This window comes from Ictidomys tridecemlineatus, chromosome X, assembly GCF_052094955.1.
Source record: "Ictidomys tridecemlineatus isolate mIctTri1 chromosome X, mIctTri1.hap1, whole genome shotgun sequence".
NCBI lineage: Eukaryota > Metazoa > Chordata > Mammalia > Rodentia > Sciuridae > Ictidomys > Ictidomys tridecemlineatus.
Window position 1 is genome coordinate 44,146,950 of NC_135493.1, and position 25,828 is coordinate 44,172,777.

At 38.6% G+C, this 25,828-nt stretch overlaps 2 long non-coding RNA genes and 1 other non-coding gene across 40 annotated transcripts in view; 2 read left to right on the forward strand and 1 right to left on the reverse strand.

Annotated features, from left to right (window-relative positions):
* Window positions 1-8,679, forward strand: part of LOC110597942 (uncharacterized) — an 87,790-nt gene extending 79,111 nt beyond the window's left edge. For 26 of the 28 annotated variants that reach the window (XR_013431727.1, XR_013431724.1, XR_013431740.1 and 23 more), the window contains one exon: window positions 59-3,947. This is a non-coding gene — a long non-coding RNA (uncharacterized LOC110597942). Of the gene's footprint in view, window positions 1-58; window positions 3,948-7,910 lie in introns of those variants that run through there. The other 2 variants (XR_013431731.1, XR_013431730.1) reach the window with 2 other exon arrangements.
* A 190-nt stretch (window positions 8,680-8,869) lies between these two features.
* The window catches only part of LOC110597944 (uncharacterized), a 117,214-nt gene continuing 100,255 nt past the window's right edge, over window positions 8,870-25,828 (forward strand). Inside the window, exons 1-6 of one of the 11 annotated variants that reach the window (XR_013431747.1) lie at window positions 8,870-9,981; window positions 10,755-11,681; window positions 11,904-13,111; window positions 17,177-17,313; window positions 17,734-17,804; window positions 20,433-20,543. This is a non-coding gene — a long non-coding RNA (uncharacterized LOC110597944). Of the gene's footprint in view, window positions 11,682-11,903; window positions 13,112-16,403; window positions 16,704-17,176; window positions 17,314-17,733; window positions 17,805-20,432; window positions 20,544-25,828 lie in introns of those variants that run through there. The other 10 variants (XR_013431743.1, XR_013431746.1, XR_013431752.1 and 7 more) reach the window with 10 other exon arrangements.
* Window positions 8,931-9,037, reverse strand: LOC120891265 (U6 spliceosomal RNA). Its single transcript, XR_005735637.1, has one exon. It is a non-coding gene; the product is annotated as a U6 spliceosomal RNA (small nuclear RNA).

The following is a 25,828-nucleotide window of genomic DNA, read 5'->3' on the forward strand; positions in this document are numbered from 1 at the left end:
CTATGTATACAATTATTCCAATAAAGCTTAGTAATATTTGGATTCTCTGTCTTCCTAGACTGCTCTTCTTCTGGTGACTGAGCTCATAGCAGATTTCTGGAGAAGATAATTTCTGAGGATGTGGGTCATGCTGGCGCTGAAGCTTCTACTCCAGATCTGAAGAGTAGCAGTTCTCAGGAGACCCCCACACTTCCATTCCTGGTTAAAAAAAATATCTCTCTCTCTCTCTCTCTCTCTCTCTCTCTCTCTCTCTCTCTCTCTCTCTCTCTCTCTCTCGGCTCAAGTGCATTCAGAGATCTGAACTAGAGGATATGGAGGAATAGCACACAGGAGATTCACAGATTAGCCAAAAATTAGAGAAGCTACTCTGATCTCATCCTTGAAGAGGCCCAACAGTTAGAATTTGCCTTCAGCAGCTACCATGCTTTGTAGTACCCCTTGGCCCATCTTAGAGATACCTTGCTTTGTCCTAAAGTAATGAATAGTTCCATAGGGAACTTGCTGTTTAACATGTATATGCAATGTATAATGAAAATATATTTTTTTCACATGAAAAAATAGTAATCAACAAATCTCTTATTGGTGTGGAAATATGTAGTTGATTCAATGGTCAATTTTCTAGAAATTTCAAATTCTTTCATAAATTCTTCCTGAGTAGCTACACTTTTGTCTATTGTCTAATGATTATTTTTAAGCCATAAATAGCTCAAAATCTCACTTATAAGAATTTAAAAATTTAAAAGTAACAATTACTGTGTATTTTCCCAGGAACATCTTTCAAATGACCATGTGCTCTTAAATACTATTATGATTTTATTCCCAGAACATCATGTTTTAAGAACATTCTCCCCTCACATTTCTTTGTGCCAAGGCTACCACACATCTTTTGATAACAGATTAGTTTTGATTTCTTATAATTTTATTTAAATGGAATTAGATGGCTTATACTTTTTTGGTCTGGCTTGTTTTAATCATCTTACATATTTGTTTTAGTTTTTAAAATTATCTTAGCCATGAATATATGAGACAGCAGAAGCATTATTTCTGAATATGTGAGAAAGAATTTCTTGATTATTCAGCACATACTATCCACTAGAGGAAGATTTGTGTATGGGGAACAGGGAGATTACCAGTTATTTTGTGAAGCACCAAAATATCCATTTCATATACACTGAAAGAGAAACACTAAATTTATCTTCAAATTTAAAATTAGAATAAGTATTTTTAAAATGAATATAATAATTTAGATTTATTAATCTTTCCCTAAAAATGGATGCTATATGGACTGAATGATTTTGTCCCACTACCCAAATTGATACCCAGTGTGGTATTATTTGGATGTGTGACCTTTAAGAGGTGATTAGGTTTAGATGAGGTCATGAGGGTAGCCTCATAATAACAGAGATGTGAATTATCTCTCACTCTCTCAGCCACTTGAGGATGCAGTAAGAAGACAATATAATCAGAGTAGGAATAGGACCTTTGCTAACAAACCATCCCGTCTCCAGAACTGTCAGTAAAAAAAAAAAATGTCTGTCTTTAAGACAACCAGTTCTTTATCTGGAGACAAACAATCCCGTCTCCAGAACTGTCAGTAAAAAAAAAAAAAAAATGTCTGTCTTTAAGACAACCAGTTATGGTAGGTAATCTGTGTTATCATCCCTAAGCAAGCCAAGGGACAGTAACAATATCAATATTTTTTCATGTTGTAAAGCCAGATTTTGGACTTTGATAATGATAAAAAATAAACCATAACATTGGCTTGAATCTTAGATATTTTTGTTATTTTGTACCTACATATAAAAAATTAACACCAAGAATAGGGAAGTAAGTAAATAGAAATCACATGAGTATTTTTTTTCAGTGGCAGGAAAGAACGATGGCAGAATGACAGAGAGGCCAAGCTGCCAAGCTTTATTTATATCGATAGGTTACTTTAGGTCAGTGGCATAATTAGTATATATTGTTCATTGTATTACTAGGCAGGTTACAGACTTAACCACATTATGCAGCTTATTCCTCAGTTACATACTAAGTTGCAATGTGTAATATGATGAGCTTTGTGTAGCTCTCAAGAAATTCCATTGTATAAAGTTACTGTTATGTGGACAGGTTGAGGCTCAGTGAAACATTGTGGTCGTCTAAAAAGAGAGTTTCTTTATTCCCAGGAGTTGTGTGCCTGAGATCAAGGTCAAGGCTGATAAGACTCTAGCAGCATTGCCACAGCAATTCGACATAGTACAGGATAATATAAGTATACTGCATAAATCTAAGGTATCTAGATAAACCCAGGCACAGAGGCACATGCCTGCAGTCCCAATGACTAGGGAGGCTAAAGCAAGAAGATTCCAAGTTCAAGACTATCCTCAGAAACTTAGGAAGGCCCTAAGAAATATAGTGAGACCCTGTCTCAAAATAAAAAATAAAAGGGGCTGTTGGTGTGGTTCAGTGATTAAGTGCCACTTGGTTCAATCCACAGTACTTAAAAAAACAAAAGATAGCTAGAAAGTTATGATGTTAAGTACCTTAACCACACTAAATGCATCTTTGACTTCTGATATTTTCAGCTTCTGAGGGTTCTGTGTTTTTGTTTTGATTTATTTTGTTTTTGTTTCAAGCTTCCTATCCCTAGAACTTTCTCAGGCAAACTGGGAAAAATGGTTGGCTCAAGGTTTGAAGTTGTTTGGCCCTGAGAAAGAGAAAATTGATACAACGATTTTTTGTTCCGTTTTTGTTTCATTCTGTTTTGGTTTTGTTTTATGTTATCTTATTGAGTTGTGTTACCTTTATACTAGATTAGAAATTAGTAAAAAAACAAACCGAAAGACTGTTAAGTAAATTGTTAGAGGTCCAGACTATGGTAGAAAACATGTTAGGTCAAGCAAAAGAGAAGATCTCTCGAGCAAGTCAGATAGAGGAACAAAATTTAAAGGAAGAAAGCTTAGAGGAAAAACAACCATCAGGGGGGGAGCTACAACAGGAGGCTGTATATTCTACAGATAGAGATGAATCGAATCTAGTCAATTACTGATGCTGTTGAATTCCACTGTGTCCTAAATGATTGTCTACCTGTTAGATATGTCCATTTGTGATATCCCCAAATACAACAGTTGTTCCATCTGTTTTCCTTACACATGGATCTGTATGTCCTTCCCTCACATATTTTGACACTCTTCTTATTGGTCATGTAAGCAGTAAGGATATTTGTGCCTTTTTGGAGAACCCACCCCTTTATCATGACATAATGTTTCTCTTTATTTCTTATAAAGTACCTGCTCTGAAATCTGCCCTGTCTTAAATTAACAAGTCTTCTAATGCTTTTTTTTGAGAGAGAGAGAGAGAGAGAATTTTTTAATAATAATTTTTTAGTTTTCGGCAGATACAACATCTTTATTTTTGTATGTGGTGCTGAGGAATGAACCCAGCACTGCGTGCATGCCAGGCAAGTGTGCTACCACTTGAGCCACATCCCCAGCCCTTCTAATGCTTTTTTAAATTATTGTTAACATGATACATATTTTCCCATTCCCTTTATATATGCTTTTATATCTAAAGTGGATTTCACGTAGACTGCATGCAAATGAATCTAGACATTTGATCTACTCTCACAATTTCTTTTACTTAGTATGTGTTTAATGGTTGATGTTTAAAGTGATTATGAATATAGTTGGATGAATATAGGCTATGCATGCTACTTTTCTATTTGTTACTCTTCTTTGTTTTTATTTTTGTCTTTTACTCATTTTGCACCTATTTGGAATTAATTGACCATTTCTATGATTCCATTTTCTCTCAGCATTTCAGGCATTTCGAAATATTTTTTATTGCTTGCCCAAGATAATTTGCATTATACATTTATAACTAATGCAAATCCACTGTCAAATAACACAATACCACTTTAAATTTAGTGCAATTTACCTTATAAAACAAAATAATTCCAATTCCTAGTTCCTGTCCCTTGTGTCATTTATTTAACTTATACATAAGAATGTGTGAGTGTGTGTATGATTGTGTGTATATGTGTATACATAAAGAAATAATTGTTGCTATTATTTTGAATAAACTTCTCTTAGATCAATTAAGAATAAGAAAATTAAACATTTTATTTTCCCTTATACTCTTCTCTAATATGCTTTCTTTATGTAAATCCAAGTTTCTTTTTTAATATTTATTTTTTAGTTATAGGTGGACACAAGATCTTTATTTTATTTTTATGTGGTGCTGAGAATTGAACCCAGTGCCTAATGCATGGTAGGTGAGTGCTCTACCACTGAGTCACAACCCCAGCCCAATAAATCCAAGTTTCTGATATAAAGAATTTTTTTTTCTAAAGAAATTAATTTACTATTTCTTACAAGGAAAGGCTCCTGGCAGTAGATTCCCTATATTTTTGTTTTCTGAAACAGTCTTCATGCTGTTTCACTCTTGAAGGATAATTTCACAGGGTACAGGATTCTTTATTGGTGGCTTTTATCTCTAAACACTTTAAGTGTTTCACTCTATTCCCTTCTTTTTTGCATCAAATTTTGAAGAGAAGTCACATGTAATTCTTCTCTTTCATCCACTATTATCAAGGGAATATATATATATATATATATTGCCTCTTTATAAGTGTGTGTGTGTGCACGTGCACACACTACTGAGCATTGAACACAGAGGTGCTTTACTACCACTGAACTACATCCCCAGCTATATCTTGTGAAAGGGTCTTCCTAAATTGCTGAGGCTGGGCTCAGACTTGCCATCCTCCTGCCTCGGCCTCTGGAGTCATTGGATTTATTGGTGTCATCTGCCATACCTGGTTGGATTATTTCACAATTTTATCTTTTCTTTAGTTTTCTACAGTTTGCATATGAACTTCCAATACTACATTTGGTAGAAGTGGCAAAAATAGACATAGTTGTCTTGTTTCTGATGGAACAGTGCTTGAGAATTGGCACTATAAACGAGATCCCAGAGAATAGTGGTAGATGCATAGTAATGATTTAGTAATTGTGAGCTGTTTTTATAAATACTTATAAGTTGAAGTTCGTACAGATTAGATAATTTCCTAGTTTGCATGTTTTTAAAAGGTAGTCTTAAAATGGGCTTCTATCCTGCTGATGGTGTGTGTGTGTGTGTGTGTGTGTGTGTGTGTATGCCGCAGTCTGGCTGGGCACAATTCAGGAGCCACTTGTCAAAAGAAACAAACTTTATTTTTAGAACACATGCCAAACCACACAGCTCTTCAGGAAAACCTTCAGAGCCCAACTGCCACCACCGGCTTCCCACAAGCCTCTCAACCTCCCCCACTCCTCCTGCTCTTGAGGCTGATTGGCTGGGTCGCGTGGGTGGAGCCAAAAAAAGTCCCCCAATAAGCAGTTCCGTGGTCTGAAAGGGCGGGAAACAACCCAATGAGCATCACCACAGAGGAGCCAATCAGTGGGCAGCTAGAAGTTTGCTGGGGCCAGCTGTGAGCCAATCATCAGCTGGCAGCTGGAAGTTTGCTGGCAGCTGGAAGTTTGCTGGGGCCCCTTCGGCTATGGCTCTCAACAATGTGTTCCTGAGGATTAAATCTAGGGCCTTACATATGAAGTTCTGTACCGCTGTGCTACATTCCCAGCCCTTTTAAAATTTTTATTTTGTTTCATGACAGTTTCCTCTTGTTATGTTGCCCAGGGTGGCCTCAAACTTGGCAATCCTCTTGCTCAGCCTCCTTGAGTAGCTGGGATTACAGGCATGTGCCATAGCACCTGGCCCTAATTAATCTTGACAGATTCAATTTATCTTGGAGCAACTTATCTTAGAAAACAGCATTACTATTTCTCCACATGGTGGAATAGTATGCTGAGGGATGATCCTTAATTCTCTAGTACATAATGGTGACACCATACATTTTGCAAGGAGTGATACATGTCTTGAGATGGTTGTTTATTATTATAACACTGATGCCCACATGTATGTTAAAATAGTTCCATTCCCAAATCTGCACTTATTATCTCTTCCTTCCTCTGTGTAGTTTGAGGAGTCCATACATAGCAGGGTCCCTCAGACAGGAGGGTGGGAAACCCTCTGTGACTACATCCCTATACAGTTTACCTGACCTTCTCTCACTTCCTCTCAGTCATCCCATCTCCAAGACACTATGAACACGGCTTCCCAGGCTCCATTGCATACTCAATAAATTGTTTGAACTTAACTATGTAAAAAATAAGTTGGCATTTCTTTTTTTAATATTTAGTTTTCAGTTGTAGCTGGACACAATACCTTTATTTTATTTATTTTTATGTGGTGCTGAGAATCAAACCCAAGGCCTCACACATCCTAGGCAAGCACTCTACCACTGAGCCACAGTCCCAGCCCTAAGTTGGCATTTCTTTTGCTATTAAAAAATTCCTCAGCCAGGCATGGTGGTGCATGCCTGTAATCCTAGAAGCTTGGGAGGCTGAGGTAGGAGGATTGCGAGGTCAAAGACAGCCTTAGCAACTTAGCAAGGTGCTAAGCAACTCAGTGAGACCCTATCTCTAAATAAAATACAAAATAGATCTGGGGATGTGGTCAGTGATCTAGTGCTCAAGTTCAATCCCCAGTACATCCCCCCAGCCGAAAAATTCCTGAAACACCAGTTGTCCTTCAAATCAAGATTCTTTGGGGACCTCATATATAAAGTTATTATTTTGTGGAAGGAGTTTTATAATTTCTTTCTGAGTGTAATTCAAAGATTGTTTAGTTTTTCCTGCCTGTTGGCCTATCTGAAAAGCTAAGAATGCTAAAATATATTATTTGGTTCTATTAAGTGTTCCATAAGCCTAAGCATTCTGTAGATCGTGCCCCTGGCTTTGTGTGACCCCCTCATACCTCTGTTCTATTTCACCTAGATCCCTTAGAAAATGGGAATGGATCTTGGATGTGGGCAGAAGAAACTCAGGAAAAATAAGCAGTGCTCATTTTAGCAGAAACTGTTACACTTTAATTCAAATCAATTGGATTATCTTATTTTGTTAGTCTACGGTGAACTGTGTTGACTCTTGTCTAGTCTTTATCTGTTACCCTTGGGGAAATTCTTTTGAAGACTATTGCCTTAGAATGCACTTCTTGTTTTTTATTCCCTTTTGTCAATAGGTTTTGATTAACTATATTAAATCTAATTTTAACAAGAGGCAGGCTATAAATGAATATACACACATTGCTAGAAATTCAACCTTCCTCAGTAGCTCAGCCCAATCCTTCTGTGGATGGGGCTGGGGTAGTTTTGAGCATTCCATTGATGCCAGGGTGTCAGAACTTAGCATTTGTAAAATTCAGCTTTTTATTTCATTGACTGATCAATTTATGAACTATAGGATAATTAATTGTCTTTTAGTTTCTACTTCTGAATTTAGATGGGGTGTTAGTTTTCTGTCACTATGACAAAATGACTGAGAAAATCAACTTATAAAGCAGAAAAAATTATTTTGGCTCATGGTTTCAGTCCATGGTCACTTGGTCCCTACTCTTTGGCTTGTGCTGAGGCTGAACATTGTGGTGGGGAGCATGTGGTGGAACAAGCTGCTAACATTATGGTGACCAGGAAATAGGGAACAAAAAATGAGAGAGAGGAAGGGACCAGAATCCCAATATGCCCTTCACTGTCACACCTTCAGTGTATAACTTCCTTCCACTAGGCTCTACTTCCTGAAGGTTATACCCACCTCCAATAGTACCACAGGCTGGTGTCCAAGAGTCTGGCACATAGCTTTTGGGGTCATTTCAGATCCAAATCATAACAGGTGGTAAAAAGAACACATAGGAAGAGTTAAAGTCTGAGTGTCCAAAGATACAGAAACACTTTCACAAATGAACTTCATTGTAGGCAAAGCAATGTAAGCCAAAAAAGGGGGGAGTAGTGGGCAAGTGAATATTTCTTTGAAATCCTACCTAATTTGTTCCAGTTCCCACTGGCCAAACTGGGAAGCTAGCAAGATGGATATTTGCTCAATCTTTTGTGACAAAAAGCAAGTGGATCCAGCACACTTTGCCACACTTATTACCTATGTTGTAAACACCTGCAGAGTTCCCCTGTTCAGAACACTGGACACATCTGAATAACCGTGAGTAGTCACTTTCTGGCCAGGAGAATGAAGCTTGGGCATATAGCAAAAGCCTCGTCCTAGTGGTTTGCAAAACAAATTATGAAAATGTGGGCACAAGTGATTGAGGCTAGATTAAATCACTTGAAGCCTTTCCCTGTACAGCAAAATCTTTGTACAACTGTAGAACACTCTTTACAAATGTAACGTGGATCCTTGATGTTCAGATCTCATATGTTGTACTTCTTTTTAAAATTTATTTATTTGTTCTAATCAGTTATGCATGACAGCAGAATGCTCTTCAATTCATTGTATACAAATGGAGCACAGTTTTTCACTTCTCTGGTTGTACACAAAGTAGGGTCACACCATTAGTGCAATCATACACACCCCTAGGGTAATTGATGGTCATATCATTCCACCATCTTTCCTACCCCCCTCCCCCTCCTCTATCTTCCCTCCCCTTTGGCCAATCCAAAATTCCTCCACTCATCCCATGCCCCCCCAATTATGGATTAGCATTCACTTATCAGATAAAACATTCAGCTTTTCTTTTTTTTGGATTGGCTTACTTCACTTAGCATGTTATTCTCCAAATTCATCCATTTACCTGCAAATGCCATAATTTTATTATTTTATTGTGGATTAATATTCCATTGTGTATATATATATATATATATATATATATATATAAATATTCCATTATATATATATAATATTCCATTGTGTGTGTATGTGTATGTATGTATATATATATATATATATATATCCACCATAGTTTCTTTATCCATTCATCTATTGAAGGGCATCTAAGTTGGTTCCATAGTTTGACTATTGTGAATTGTGCTGCTATGAATATTAAAGTGACTATGTCACTATAGTAAAAATATGGAACACTTCATGAATTTGCATGTCATTCTTGTGCAGTGGCCATGCTAATCTTCTCTGTGTTGTTCCAATTTTAGTATATATGTTGCTGAAGTGAGCACTTAGCATGTAATTTCAATAGAAAATTCATATAAACCATATTTTAACAATAAACATGTTAAAATATGCCAAAATCAGAATTATTAACTCAAACATTATTTCTTAAAAAAACTCTGAAGCCACTAACTGGAAAAGGCAAAGTGCAAATGAAGATGATTACTGTGACTTCGCTTTTGGAAAATGCTGTGTGTATGTTTTGTTTATATGATTGTGTATACCTAACCTATGGGGACACATCCACAGAGCATGTAACATTTTATTAACAACAGACCCCTTTGGATCAGGAGATAGATGTGAGGTCAGTGAGAAATGCAGTTTGATTGAAATTAATAAATGCTTCTGTGTATTGTTTGAAATTTTTTATTCAGAAATAAAGGGAATTGGATAAAAATGTAAACCAAAACACATGTACAAAATTGACAAAAGTTAGGGGTACATATATTCCATTCTTTGGAAAAATATTCATTGTATTTAATTTCATAAGGGGAATGAAGTAAATAGAGAAATGGGACTGGCTCTCTGTGTGTGTGTGTTAGCTCCTTTAGCTACCACCTTGAGTAGAGCTCACAGTTACAGCTTTATCTTCAGTTCACACCAGAACTGAAGTTCAATCTGAAAATGAGATATCCCAGAAAATGTGCTTTATTGTATTCCAGGAAAATACAGAGGTAAAAATATATTCCAAAACAGCTCTACAGTTATGATCCAGTCAACTCAAGTTCACAGCCTGCATTCTTCCCTCCCAGCTACTTCATTCTGGCCAAGAGGTGGCATTGGAGCTATGTCCATATGTAATTCATAATGAAGGCATACATTTAAATGACCTGAAATGATTGAATTTGAAACTTGTTCTGTTTAGGAGCTTCATTTGTATTTCAAAGCAGCTCCATTTGCTCTTGACCCCAAATCTACATGGCATTCACTGATTTCTCTCTTCCATCTCAGTGTAAGTAGAGGTGTGTGTACTGCAGAGGGGTCCCTCCCAGAGAATATAGTCTTTGCCCTCCATTACTCCACTCCTGTACACTCCTCCCAGACCTTCTCCCTCCACCTCTTAATCATCCCTTTTCCAGAACACTGGACACAGCCCAGACCCTGCTTTAGTAGCCCCATTGTCTCAGTCACTTCCTTCCTGCCCTTCTTTGCCTCTTGCCCACTGGTGACTCCAAGGCACATTAGAGCTATCTGACATTTCGTAGTATACTTTTTACAGTATTCTTTCATGGCTTCGCTTTTTTTTTTTTTTTTTTTTAAGAATTAGAATCACTGTGTTTATAGGTTCACAAACTGGGTTTTAATTGAGTTTTCTTCTTCTTCTGCTCCTTGTTGCAGCCACTTTTTCTTTTTTTGGTAACCAAAGTTCTTTTTTTTTTTAGTTTCCCAATTTAATTTTTTATTTAAAAAAAATAAATGACAGCAGAATGCATTACAATCTTATTACACATATACAGCATGATTTTCATATCTCTGATTGTATATAAAGTATGTTGACACCAATTCCTGTCTATCACATTCTACCATACTTGGTAATCCCTTGTCCCCTCCCTTCCCCTTCCACCCCTCTGCCCTATCTAGAGTTCATCTATTCCTCCCATGTTCCCCCTCCCTACACCACTATGAGTCAGCCTCCTTAGAGAAAACATTCCGCATTTATTTGCCAGAGGGAGGGGGGGATTGGTGCAGCCACCTCTTTGTAAACACAGACTTTTGATAATGCAGGTGTGTTGGTTCCACCTTGTGACAGAATCTTGAACTGCAACGTGAAAATGGCGGAGCAGGAAAGTGGGAGGGAGGGAATCTGACCAAGCACATCCTATAGAACTTTCTGGAAGCCTGTGTATAAAAGGGGACATTGCCAATGTGTAGGTAGGTATACTGAGGACCTCCACACAGAAAATGAAGTCTATCATTATTGGGAAGAGAAAGCTCTATGTGAGAGGACCAAAAAAAAAAAAATGTTGTTTTTATACTTTGAAACTTCTGGATAATTAGCTGGAGACATACAAATAAAAAAGGATTCACACTAATTATGATTTTTGGAAAGCAAATTTCCCCTTAATTAATATAGGCATCATTCCAGGAAGATATATTTCAGATTGCATTTTTAATTTTCAACAAAATTTTAGGCTTTCCCCCCACTGACTGGGTTTTTCATTGTGTGGATACCCCAGAATTGTTAGGATCAAAGTAATGAAAATTTAGTTTCTTTTACAGTTTTCCAATGACAAATGATAGTGTACCAAACACCCTGTTATCACAATATATGTACTTACATACACCACATAATACATGTATACCTATGCAAATGTTTGTAAGCATTTCTGTTGACATAATGACTTGTAACTGTTCTTATTCATTTATATATCTAACAGTGAAGCATAAAAGTACCTATGTCTCCACACATGAGAGACAATGAAAATCATTGCTAATGTAATAGTGAAAGGATCTTGTGTCATTGTTGTCATTATGACTTGTTTTTGCTACCTTATGGAATTCATTCCTATGCATGTAAAATAATATTCACAATGCTGAATTATTTAGAGTGTTTTTATAGTTCCTACTGTCAACCCTGTGTGCATTGCATTTTCAGAATATAATCTGCTTAAGGGCACAGTTTAAGGCACAGTTCACACCATCGTTTGAAAGGTGAGACAAATGGGTTCTATGTGAGCCTAGCAAACTGTCTTGGAAGATTCTCATATGATAACAGTTTGGGTTTTATAGGAGTATGTGTAAGGTGTGTGTGTGTGTGTGTGTGTGTGTGTGTGTGAAAAAGTGTGTGTATGCATCAGCAAGTGACACTGTGTGTTTGTGCATGCACGCATATGGTGACAACCACATTTCTGTATTCTTTTTCCTTCTTCATAGATTTGCATCCTGTTTGGCCTCCCTTCCTACATTCAGGTCCAAAAGTGAAGGAAGAGAATTCTCAGCATGGCATCCTTATAACCTAAGCCTTATTGACATCCTTCATTCCATCCTGAAGATGACTTGTGAGAGAGAAAGTGTTGGTACAACGTGTGTGCCACTTTGGAGCCCTCTAATAAGTGATACCATCCTAACATTCATAAAGGTAGTGCTGCTTGAACTGCCCAAGGCCACGGAGGAGTAAAGAGAGTAACAGTACTGATAGTCTGTCACAGAGGACAGGACTTGGACCCTGTAGAGGACCCACTATCAAACCTGTGCTGCAGGTGGAGGTGATGAGGTGTAAATTAGCTTTTATGCAAATGAGCAACCCAAGGGAGCATGGGTGGTGGGAAGGAGGGGGGACAGTCATTGTTTGGAGTTACACAGGACATAGAGTCATCAGGGTAGAATACAGCACAGTATTATAAAGTACATGTGCATTAAACAACTTGCTAAGAGCCAAGTTTGAGTGTTATTGTGATACAATGGAAGCTCAGATCAATATAGTATTTTTCACAACATTCTTGCAATATAATTTGAAATTCAATTACCCATTTACCCATTTTAAGGATACAGCTTGATGGTTTTCAATATATTTATAAAGTTGAGCAACCAAGTATTAGCTATTTCCATCACCCTATAATATAGCATTGTGCTTAGTTAAAAACTGGTCCTCACCACAGCCCCAGGAAATGCATGTTTGTGTCTCTGGATTTGCCTGTTCCATACATTTCATATGAATGGAATCACACAATATTTGGTATTTTGCATCTGGATTTTTCACCTGTTATCATGGTTGATCCCTAGTACATCAGGTTATTTCTACTTTTGGGCTGTTGTTCAAGATGATGATGCTACATATATTCCTGTTCCAGTTTATATGTAGACATGGGTTTTCATTTATCTTACTTGTGTACCTGGGAGTGTAATTGATGACACATATGATAACTCCCTGTTTAATGGTGAGAAGAAATGCCAAGCCATTTTCATGACCTTGGAAGGCTTGAGGATCACCTGCTGAGCCTGTTATTTTCTCCAATTAGACTGTAATCATGGGTTTTGAAGCATTTTGAAGATTTGAAGCATCTTCTCATCGCATTCTTTCTGGGAGTATAGGATATCCATGTGACATCACTGGTGACACTAAACTTCATCACTTGGTTAAGGTAATGTTTGCCAAGTTTCTCCAGTGGACAGTGACTATATTCCATCTGCTTACTGTCATGTTTGTAAGGGAGACACTAAGTTCTGCCCTCGGGGATTAGGATCAGAATTAATCTTTACCTCATGGAGGGCAGGTAACTGTATATGTAATTTGGAATTATTGGATGAAGATAATTTGTCTCCTCTTATCCATTTCTTTACTGATTCAGACATTTTTTATATCACTTTGGATTTATGCACATTATTGTAGAGGTTATGTCACTTCACTTTAAGGATATGCCATTGTCCTGAGTTTGTGGTGCAGTCTTGAATGTGAGTTTCCAGGGAGTTCAGAGCACTTAGATTCCTGGCAGCATCAGGACACAAAGCTTTTGTGAGATTCCAGGCTTCACTACTGAGCAGACAGTAACAATGCATATTCCCTGATTTACTTAAGCTTTCCCAACTTCCTATAACCTGATCTAACTGTAGATTTAATAACAAATTACTTAAAGATTCAGTTTGGAGGAGATAATATTTAGGGTGTCATTTGGTTACATTAGTTTAGATATTTTAAATCTTATCCTCCAGATTATCTGTCATAGAGGAAACACTTGTTATTCAGCCATTGTCTGTCTGTCATCATTAAGCCTCGGGGGCCCATCATCAACACGAAGTCACTGGGAATATAACATTTTTTAATCCTTATTTTATTATTTCCCCATAAAGAGGCTTTTTAGACATTTTCCCCCTCACACATCTTCTGCCCAGAATATAAAATGTTGAGATCATACAAGGAGAATTAAGTATGTGTTGTGTTTCTTTGTAGTGTCACAAACTATTGTAATATGTACCATATGCCTACCCCTGAACACCAGTTTGAAGTATCTTATGAGCAATATTGTCCCCTTTGAGAATGCATGTAACGTTTCAATGACAGCAAACTATGGAAACTATGGAATATTCCTGCCTCCTACCTGATGTGTGATGCTGAAATCCTTCCTTAACCTTTGTCAGTCTGAAGTTGTTCATCTATTAAAGGGGACTCACCATGCCCTCCTTACAGAACTATAAGGGACAAAGAGAAATCCTCTTCAGAGCACCTGGTGTGGAGTGAGATTTCAACCAGAGTTTATCTGGCTGAACTTTCTCTTTTCCCAGAGAAGTGATAACAGTTACCTAAATGAAAGGACACACCCGCCCTGGAGACCACCTGGAAATGTATCAGAAAGAAGCAGCATGTTTTAGTCAACCTTTCACTGCTATGACTAAAAGATCTAATCAGGGGCTGGGGATGTGGCTCATGCGTGCGGCGCTGGGTTCGATCCTCAGCACCACATACAAATAAAGATGCTGTGTCTGCCGAAAACTAAAAAAAAAACAAAAACAAAACTCTCTCTCTCTCTCTCTCTCTCTCTCTCTCTCTCTCTCTCTAAAAAAAAAAAAAGATCTAATCAGGACAGTTGTAGAAGAGGAAAATTTTATTTAGGGGCTCACAGTTTCAGAGATCTCAGTCCACAGACAGCAGGTGCTATTCCTGGAGGTGATGCAGAACGTCATGGCAGAAGAGTGTAGCAAAGGGAAATAGCTCACAGGAAGCAGAGAGAGAGAGAGAGAGAGAGAGAGAGAGAGAGAGAGAGAGAGAGAGAGAGAGAAGAGAGAGAGAGACCCTCATCAGATAAAAATACATACCAAATAGCCACACCCCCATTGAACCACTTCCTCCAGACACACCCCACCTGCCTCCAGTTCCACTGAGCTGATCCCTGATTTAATCAATTAATTGATTAATTCACTGATTAGGTTAATGCTATAACCCAATCATTTCTCCTCCAAACCTTCTTGTATTGTCTCATACATGAGCTTTTGGGGGACACCCCACATCCAAAGTATAACTTGGCCCATCTTCACATTTACACTGTGAATCATACTTTGGGGCTATCTCAGTGTTGCAGGAGGGCTTTGCTGAGAGAGGAAGAGTATTAAAACATTTAATTTCAAAAATTCCTCATTGTTTTCTGTCCCCTTATTTGATATTTTAATTTGATGTTGGGGAACAGTTTCACATTGATCCCCAAAAGAACAAAGAGTGAAGATAAAGAGGAAGCAGGAATTATAAACCCTTGACCCTCATACTAGTCCCATTACCACCCACAGGACCCTACACTGGGATTTCATCTGTACCAGCAACTTCTTCAAGAGGGGTTGTTGAATGAGTATCCGCTTGTACACAATATTATTATCATTATTTTCCATTCTGAGACTTCATTGAGGTATTGAGGATGCCTTTGAATTGGGGATCCTCTTCCCTCTTCCTTCCTAGTAGCTGAGATGTTGGTAACGGACACCTGCTTTGTTCCAACAACGTGGGCAGAGCAGTCCCAATTGCCTCCATCCCCACATATTTTCTTCAATTAGGGAGCATTCTCTAGTCTCCGCAATGGTGTAGGCGTTTTGCTTTAAGGGAGAAACAGACTTAAGAAGAAATAGTGCAAGCATTTCCTTAGTACAGGAACAGCCTGTCCACCACTGTTGCCATAGAAACCTGACATCATTATGGCAACCTTAGTGACCCTGACAACACTCTAGAGGAGACTTACTTTCTCTGATTCAAAAACAGGGCCCAACATCCAGATATTTGGACTCAATGGAAGGTTGAGGCTGAGCCTCCCTAGGGTGTGGAGAGATGTAGGTACACCAGACCCAAGTTGTCTCATTCCTGCCCTGGGACTTGGTGCCCTGCCCTGCTAACTGGAGAAGGAAAGGGATGTGTGACCCTCCTGATCCCAGGCTCCATGATGTCCTGTGTGATAATTGTGGGATCATAAATGCCTGTATGAATTTAGACCACTTCACATTCCTGTTTAGATTTGCTGTTAGAGGACGACAGATGAGTAGAAGAGAAGGAAAGTTCCTGGTGAGAAGCCCATTGTGTCCTCTAGTTGTTATGATCACTACCTAGTTGTACTAGTGCCATTGGTAACTAGGCCAGTGATTCATTCCAGCTTTGAGACTTGGTTCTTCAAGTAATGGAGGGAGATGTGAGACCAGTGAGTGTGATATCCTGAGCCTGGTTGTCCTGGATCTACTTCAGGAATTTGGACTCATCTGAGGGTGTGGGTAGAGTTCTTCCCATTGCGGGAGTCTGAGCCTAGTTCCCCTAATTAGTACATGTTCTAAGGTGGTGGACTTAAGAGTGAAGGTGTTTTAATTTCAAAGAAAGACAAGGGACAAAGAGGAGGCCTAACCAAAAGCATTTCTAGTGCTCAGGACTAATCTGTGCATCGCGGTTGCCATAGAAACCTGACGTCATCAGGGCGACTGTGACGACATTAGAAAGGAGACCGACTTGCTCTTGTGAGAGGAGCAGAGCCCCTCGTCCTGGTGTTTTGACTCAGCGGAGGGTGTGGGTGCCCCCCGGTGGTGGCTGATTTTCCCTGGGGTGTGGAAGATGAAGGGACCCAGACCCAAGTCGCCTCGTTCCTTCTTCTGGACGCGGAGCCCTGCTGACTCCAGAGGGAGAGAGATGTGGGACCCTTCTGGCCCCAGGCAGCATGATGATCTGCTCCCAGGTGCCCTGGACCTACTTTCCAAGTAAATGCAGGATGAGGGAGGGTAAGAAAGGAAATGGCCCTAAGCCGGGCGCGGTGGTGCACGCCTGTAATCCCAATGGCTCAGGAAGCTGAGGCAGGAGGATCATGAGTTCAAAGCCAGTTTCAGCAACAGCGAGGTGCTAAGCAGCTTATTTAGACCCTGCCTCTAAATAAAATACAAAATAAGGCTGGGGATGTGGCTAAGTGGTCGAGTGCACTGGAGTTAAATCCTCGATACACCCCCACCCCCCAACAAAAAAGAAAAAACAAAGGGAATGGCTCTCTGTGAGCCCAGCTTTTCTTCTGTAGAATGGGGTCAAGAATGCCAACCCACAGGATTGCTGGAACCTTCAAGGATGACATAGGTGTAAACCCCCATTGCTCTGTGTTTATTGTGGGATTACAAATGCTCACTTCAGTGCCTAGTATTTTTCCATGGATGTAGTTATCCCAATAAAGCATAGTAATTTCTGGATTCTGGTTTCCCCTGGACAGCTCTTCCTCTGGTGACTGAACTCATATCAAGTGCCTGAAGAAGTTTCTCTGAATGTGGGTCATGATAGCTGCTGAAGTTTCTACTCCAGATCCAAAGGTCCACAGTGCTCAGGAGACCCCTGATACTTCCATCCCTGGTAAGATATAATGTCTAGCTCAAGTGAGTTCATAGATATGAACAAGGGTATATGGTGGAATAGCACACATGAGGTTCACAAAATAGCTGGAAAGTACAGAAAACCCTTTGATCTCATCCTTTAAACAGCTTAACAAGTGAATTTTCTTTCCAGCTCTATGCTTTGTAATAGCCCTTGAGGCCCCTCTAGAAAGTTCCTCTTAGTCTAAAAGCAATAATTTTTTCTTAAGGAAAGAAGAAGATTTTCACAATCTTGCAGCATATATATATATATAAATATATATATTTTTTTTGAAATTTTTTTTTTTGGCACCGGCAATTGAACTCAGGGGCACTTGACCACTGAGCCACATTCCCAGCTCCATTTTGTATTTTTTTTTTAGAGAGAGAGAGAGAGAATTTTTTAATATTTATTTTTTAGTTTTTCGGCAGATACAACATCTTTGTTTGTATGTGGTGCTGAGGATCGAACCCGGGCCGCATGCATGCCAGGTGAGTGCGCTACCGCCTGAGCCACATCCCCAGCCCAATATTTATATATTTTCTCTGTAGAGGGTATAAAAAGCAGTGGTCCCCATATTTCTCTTAGATGGGTGTTGAAAATTGCAGTTGCTTAGGAAAGTCTTCCTTAGCAATTTGAAATTATAACATGGATTCTTCCCTTGCAACTACAATTTTATCCATTCTAGTATAAAATTTTTTAACAGCCAGGTATAATCCATGTTTTATATAAATAAGTCACTTATAAGATTTTAAAATGTTGAATATTAATTACCTATGTATTTGTTTTATTTTAGTGATAATATGCAAGTTCCTTTATATTAACCAGACATTCTTAAATATTATTAGGTTTATATTCCCAGGACATCATATTTTCAGTTCTGTGTCCCCCAACCACCCTCCCCTCACCATGCCTGTCTACAAGGCAACCACTAATCTTCTGTCAATAGATCAGTTTCATTTCCTATAGTTTTATATATGGGATCACACAGGTTGTCTCTTGGGATGGATAGGGGGAAGTCTTGCTTGTTTCATTCAGCACATTTTGTTAATTTAAATTTTGACTTATGTTTTTAGAAATATGAAACAACAGATGCATAATTTCCTTAAAACTGTGAACCTCTTAAATATTTAATATCTACTATCTGCTATGAGCAAACTTGTGTTTGGGAAATCTGGAGTCATTCTTTTGTAGATCACCAAAATATCCATTTAATATGCTCCAAAGAAGAAATACCCACATATTTATGTTCAGTTTTAGGATTTTAATAATATTTAACCAATGAATACAACAAGTTGGAGAGATACATCTCTGCCAGATAAGAATGCTAAGAATTAAATGTGTGTATCTTCCAAATTCACATGTTGAAGCTCTAGTCCCCAATGTGATGGTTTTTCCAAGTGGGACTTTTGGGAGGTCATTAGATGTTAGATGAGGTCATAAGTGTAGAACTCTTTTAATGGCATCAGTACCCTATTATAAAACTCATAAGGGAGAGAAATCTCTTTTTCTGTGTCTCCACTATGTAAAAATACAGCTAAAAGGACCTGTCTATAAACCAGGAAGGGAACCCTCACCAGACCAAATCTTCTAGCACCTTGCTGTTAGATATTTCATCATTTAGAACTGAGAAACATCTGTTTCTTGTTTAAGCCACACACTATATAGTGTACTTATAGCAACCATAACTGATTAAGTCAAGGAACAATAGACATGTTAGACTTTTTTTTCAGTTGTAATCAAGCTTTTGGGCTTTGATGATGATTAAAAAAAAAAAAAACCTTAGACATGGATTAGGTCTAGACTTTTTGTTTCATACCGACATATTTGACTCCAATGATAGATATGTTAGTAGAGCCAGGCATGCTGGTGCATGCCTGTAATCCCAGTGGCTCAGGAGGCAGAGATAGGAGGATCGCAAGTTCAAAGCCAGCCCCAGCAAAAGCGAGGCACTAAGCAACTTAGTGAGAATCCTGTCTCTAAAAAAAATATACAAAATAGGGCTGGGGATGTGGTTCAGTGGTTGATACCCCTGAGTTCAGTCATGTGTATTCTCCCTCACCCCCCCCCCCAAAAAAAAAAGTTAGTAGAAAAATAATAATCACATGAATATTTTTAATTTCAACAACTTATTTCATTTTATAGGTATTTCATGTTTCCTGCCCTGCCCTGCCCTGCCCTGCCCTTCCCTTCCCTTCCCATAGCTGGTGCCCATTCCTGTGCCTTGGTTTCTTATTTGGCAATATATCCTAAGGACAAGTGTACAGTAGATGAGAAAGGAGGGAGTCTTCCTGGCTTATTATACCTGCATAGTACTCTAGCATATAGATGTGCCTTAGGTTATTCAATCAATCCCTTCTTGGTGGATGTCTGCCGCAGTCTGGCTGGGCACAATTCAGGAGCCACTTGTCAAAAGAAACTAACTTTATTTTTAGAACTACAAACGCCAAACAAAACAGCTCCTCAGGGAAAAAACCCTCAGAGCCCAACTGCCACCGCCGGCTTCCACACGCCTCTCACCCCCACACCAGCCTCTCCACCTCCCACAATCCTCCTGCTCTTGAAGCTGATTGGCTGGGTTGTGTGGGCAGAGCCAAAGAAGTCCCCCAATGAGCAGCTCCGTGGAGGAGCCAATCAGCTAGATGTTGCTGGGGCCGCTGTGAGCCAATCATCAGCTGGCAGTCTGAAGGGCAGGGAAACAGCCCAATGAACATCACCGCAGAGGAGCCAATCAGCTAGATGTTGCTGTGGCCACTGTGAGCCAATCATCAGCTGGCAGTCTGAAGGGCAGGGAAACAGCCCAATGAACATCACCGCAGAGGAGCCAATCAGCTAGATGTTGCTGGGGCCACTGTGAGCCAATCATCAGCCAGCAGCTGGAAGTTTGCTGGCAGCTGGATCATCAGCTGGCAGCTGTCTTATTTCTAGTTTTCTGCTGCCAGCAAAGACCTTATGCTTATGCCTGTTTGTATTTTACTTTTATGCTTGGCATAGATTCTTAGAAGAGGAATTGCTGATTTCAAAGGAACATATCTGTATCCCATAAAAGAGAAGATTTAAAACATAGAGCATCTGGAATGTAGTAGAAGAAGCTAATGTTGTTCTTATTTCATTCTTAGATTCCATGTGCTTTCTGCTCTCTTGTAAGAATGAATTAGCTAGACTGATGCTGGGAGTCATCCAGCATGCATCCTGGATGCCACAGCCATCTACTGACCATAAGACCTTAAGTGAGTCCTTTCACTTTGTTGACTTTTGAACTAATAGAGAAAGACACTCTGTATAGAAAAAGTGATTAGCAGCCTGGCCTTTGGGGTGAGGGGACCTGGGTGCGACCCTGGAAACTACTACTTGCTGTTTGTGTGATCTAAATCAAACAATTTATTTATTATGTGCCCTAATATGACATCTTGTATTTACTGATCATCATCATCACCCTCATCCTCATTCCACCACCCATCCAAAATGTGAATGATAAGTGTGGAGATTATACTACCAGGTGTTACAGAGGTGTTACCACAAACATTTGATTTTATAACTGTTGGATTGTGTAGTGTACATAGAGATTAAATGAAGTCTATAGAAAGCTCATAAGAAGATGCACACATATTACTTACTATGCTACAAATATGGAATTTCAAGTCAGGCACATCATTCAAGAAATGGGACTTGGCCAGGTTGGTTGGCATATAACTGCAATCCCAGCAACTCAGGAGGATGAGGTTGCAGGATCTCAAGTTCAAAGAGAGCCTCTGCAACTTAGCAAAACCCTGCCTGAAATAAAACTAAAATGGGCTGGGGATGTAGCTCAGTGGTTAAATGTCCCTGGGTTCAACCAATCCACATATCCAAAAACAAGAAAAGAAATGATGCTTGATCAGCTGGTACAAGATTCATTAATAGGAAAATTAGACTATATCTTACACCTTGTTGTATAATTAGAATGCTTCCTCTATGTGTTAGTACTTAGCATAAAAGTTCAGATAAATGTTAAAAAAAACCCAGAAAGACAGAATACAAGCTATATATATGTGCATATATATATAGTATTATAGTAGTTATATGAAATGTAACATATGAATATATATTATATTTGCATATATGTCTGCATAGAAAAAGAACAATATAATTAAGTAGCATAATGTAAATTTCAATGACAATGGGAATGCTGGGTGCTGCGCCCCTCCCCTGACTCAGGCAATGGCAAGGCCCTACTGAGGTGGATGGTGCAAGGCGTCCATCCTCTGGAGGAGTGCAGTATGTTTCTGGGAATGGGCTGATTTGTTTTTGTATTCCTTTAATAAGTATAGTTGTGACCATTAAGTATGAAGGAAAAAACATGACTTTCCCAATTAATGCAACTACTTCTAAAGAATAGATCTCTTTGCTCTAAATGCAATGATTCAGCTGTGGAGCGTAAATTGTTAATGTCTAATGAAAAACTCCCTGTATTCCTGTCAAGGAAGTTTTTGAGAAATTAAATTAAAATCTAGAGAAGAAAAATTAATGTTAAGAAGACAGATTAGTGCTTAATACTGGGCAACTTGTTCTTCTTCCTGTGCACAATGGTTTGTGCTCTTACTCTTGTTTGATTAAAATTAATAACAAGTCAACCACTTGCTGTAACCATGGCACCGGTTCCAGTCAGTAAGTCAAGAAAGAATAGTCAAGGTATAGGCCAATAGTTTGGGACATTTCTAATTATTATTAAAAGTTAACTAAGCAGAAACAGCTCAAAGCAAAACGCAAACTGAAAGTACAAATGCTTGCTTATGCATAAGCCAAGATACATTCTTCTATTCTAATTGTAGCTATGTAATATTTTGTTTCTTTGAATAATGATTCCTGTTTTGTAACCACAAAGTACTGTGAGCCTGCCAAAATGAAAAGTATATATGATCAACTTCACAAGTAAAGATTGGGATCAGCACCTTCACTTTGGTGTCTGTGTTGTTTCTCCACCCGCCTTTCGCCGACTCCTCACCATCCGTTCGTCTCCTGAGACCCCTGTTGGAGCTGGTCTCCGACAGCTGGGTATTAATATTCTTAACATCTGCACATGACTTACTATTAAACATTAGCAATGAAGAGAAGAAATACCCACATATTTATATTCAGTTTTAGGATTTTAATAATATTTAACCAATGAATATAACAATTTGGAGAGATACATCTCTGCCAGACTGGTGGGAGGTGAGGTGGAGAGGGCAAATGGAGCCACAGGGTTTGGGCTGTGTAAGGAGTTTGGATTTTATTCTGAGTGTGGAGGGTTAGAGTATGGGCATGACATGATCTGGGTCTTTTCTTACTCAGGTGACACTGGCCTCTCTGTGAATGTATTGGAAAGGGACAACTGTCTTGTGCCGACAACCACTAGGAGAATATTGCCCAAGGCCATGGGAGGGATGAGGGAAGATGGGAGCTGTGCTGCAGCATTGTGCAGAGGGAGGGGTATGCCCAGACAGCGCATGTCTGGAGGAAGGGCAGGAGGGACCTGCAGTGGCTGGGCATGGGGGTGGTGTGAGGATAGGACAGAATCAAAGGCCCCTGGGCTTGTTCGGCCACGTGGAGACATGGTGGTGCTGTTTTCTGAGATCAGTTGCTCCAAGTGCCTGACATTCTTTGGTTATCCAATAGTAGTCATAGTGAAATTTAGTGATTTAATATAATGTGTCAATTGATGAATAAGATTCAGTTCTAAGTCTGTTGCCCTTTAATAATGACAGATGCAAACTCTAAAACAATCAAAGCTGTAAAAATCTCATCTTGTAGGTATTTATACAACAACTCAGGATATTGCTCATTAACCTTTTACTTAACATTATTCTAAGGGTTTTCAGATATCACCTCAAGTAATTCTCAAGGTAGCAATCTATGTCATAAGGCAAAAATGTTCCCTCTACTTAACAGAAAAGGAAACTGAGGTACAGACCCTAGTTTATGAGCCAGATATCCAAATAATGTTACATTTGATTTTTTTAAATAATGGGATTTATATGCATTTGCCTGTGCCAAAATAAAACAGAAAGTAGTGTTTGTTTTAAAACAGTTTATATTCCAGGGTCATACTGCTAATCCCCATTTTGCAGAGGAGGTATTAGAGTCATTATAAAGCAAACTAAAAATATTCAAATTCATGTAGTTTGTTAGAAGCAGTGTTTGTCCCTAGCCTGTGTCTGGTACCACACTCCTAAACTGCACACTCAGGAAGAAGAAACACATCCTGGTTGAACCCCATCAGCCCATGGCAGGTAGGCTGAAGTAGGCTGTGGCTGTGACTTACATTCACTGATTGATGGTGGTGTTGTTCACATATATCCTCATTATTTTCTACCTGCTTTCCACAACTTTCCTTTTCTTGTAATGAGGTGTTGAAATCTCATTTATGACAGTGGATTCATATGTTTCTTCTGAAATTTTATCAATTGTAGCCTCATGTTTTTTAAAATATTTTTTTAGATGTTGATGGACCTTTATTTTATTCATTTATTTATATACAGTACTGAAAATTTAACCCAGTTCCTCACACATGCTATGCAAGTACTCTACCACTGAGCTACAATCCTGGCCCCATGATTTTGACACATACACAATGAGGATTATAATGTCTTCTTGAGAAATTGGCCTCTTTATCACTATGTAATTCCCATCTTTATCCATGTAAACTTTCTTTGTTCTGCAATCAGCCCACCTTGAAATTCATGAGTGTATTCTAGCTCTCATTTGATTAGTGTTAAAAGTAAAGAGATGGAGAAAGACATACCATGGTAATATTAGGCATTTTTTAATTTATGTGAGTTTCTCATAGACAGAATATACTTGGGGTTTGGATTTTTGATCCCCTCTGATAATCTTTTACTTGGTTTATTTAGACCATTGATATTCAAAGAAATATTGATATGATTGCATGAACATCTATTTTATTTGTTCCTGTTCTCTATTTGTTGCCTTTGTTCATTGTTCATACCTGTTTCCTATTCTTTTTCTACATTTTGTGGTAGAAAGTGCTTTATATGCTTACACTTTCTATTCTTTCTCACTTTTTAGTTATACTTATTGATGCATTTTTTAGTGTTTACCCTATAGTTTGCTGTATATGTTTATAAATAATACAAGTGTACTTTCATATTCCATACTGCATTACAGGTAATGAAATTAATCTTATGTTAAAAGAATAATCCTAGGGCTGGGGATGTGGCTCAAGCGGTAGCGCGCTCGCCTGGCATGCGTGCGGCCCAGGTTCGATCCTCAGCACCACATACAGACAGAGATGTTGTGTCTGCCGATAACTAGAAAATAAATATTAAAAAAAATTCTCTCTTCTCTTCTCTTCTCTCTCTCTCTCTCTCTCTCTCTCTCTCTCTTTAAAAAAAAGAATAATCCTAGTCCTTCTCTCATGTTCCAATATCATTGCTATCATTCATTATACCTACACAGAAGCATACATTATCATACATACATATACACATATAATCAAAAACACTGTTGCTATTATTATTTTGAGCAATCTGTAATCTGTTAGATCATTGCAGAGAAATATGGGACCCTCCTGGCCCCAGGCAGTGTGATGTCCTGCTCCACTTTATCCTATATCTACTTTCCATGTAAAGGTGGGGCCAGGAAGAATAAGACAGTGAAAGGCTCTCCCAGCCTAGATTCTCCTCTAAAAATGAGGGTAAAATGCTACATCCTAGCTCTTTTTATTTTATTTTATTTTTTTTTGTACAGGAGATTAAACCCAGGGGCACTTAACCATTCAGCCACATCCCCAGTCTTTTTTAATATTTCATTTAGAGACAGGGTCTCACTAAGTTTCTTAGTGTCTCACTAAATTGCTGAGGCTGAGTTTGAACTCACAATCCTCTTGCCTCAGCCTCCAAAGTGACTGGGATTACAGAAGTGTACCCTTACACCCGACTGTTGTTATTTTGACCCCAATGCTAATCCCATTACCTCCTATAATACCCTGTAGTGAGTTTTCATCTGCACCATCAACTTCTTCAAAGTTACAGGGGTTTTTGAATGAATACCTATGAGAGCTCAATACTAAAACTGTAGGATTTTAAGTCCTAGATGGTCACAATGTATAAGGGAATCTACTGAGTGTCCTAAGGGAAAGGCAAGAGTTAGAATCTCATTTCTTACTAGATGACTCTGGAGTATTATTTGTCAGTGAGTTTGATTTTTCATCTATAAATTGGGAGTAATGATGCCTTTGTCATAGAATCTTTGTGAGATTACACCAAAATGCATTTAACTATAAACCTGTAAGTGACATTATATAGTAGCTTCCCCATTTGCAACCATTTTTCCTGTAAAATGTTTCTGAGATTTCTCTAATGATTTGATCTTGTTTTGTTTTTATAATCTTAGCCATACTGCATGATCATACTTATGCACATGCCCTAGACTTTCTGCAGACTAGACCTAAGAGTACAGCAGCTGGCAGGGCTCTCACTTGCTTCTTGCTTACATGTTGGTAAGTGTCTACACAAAGAAGTTATGACAATCTTTT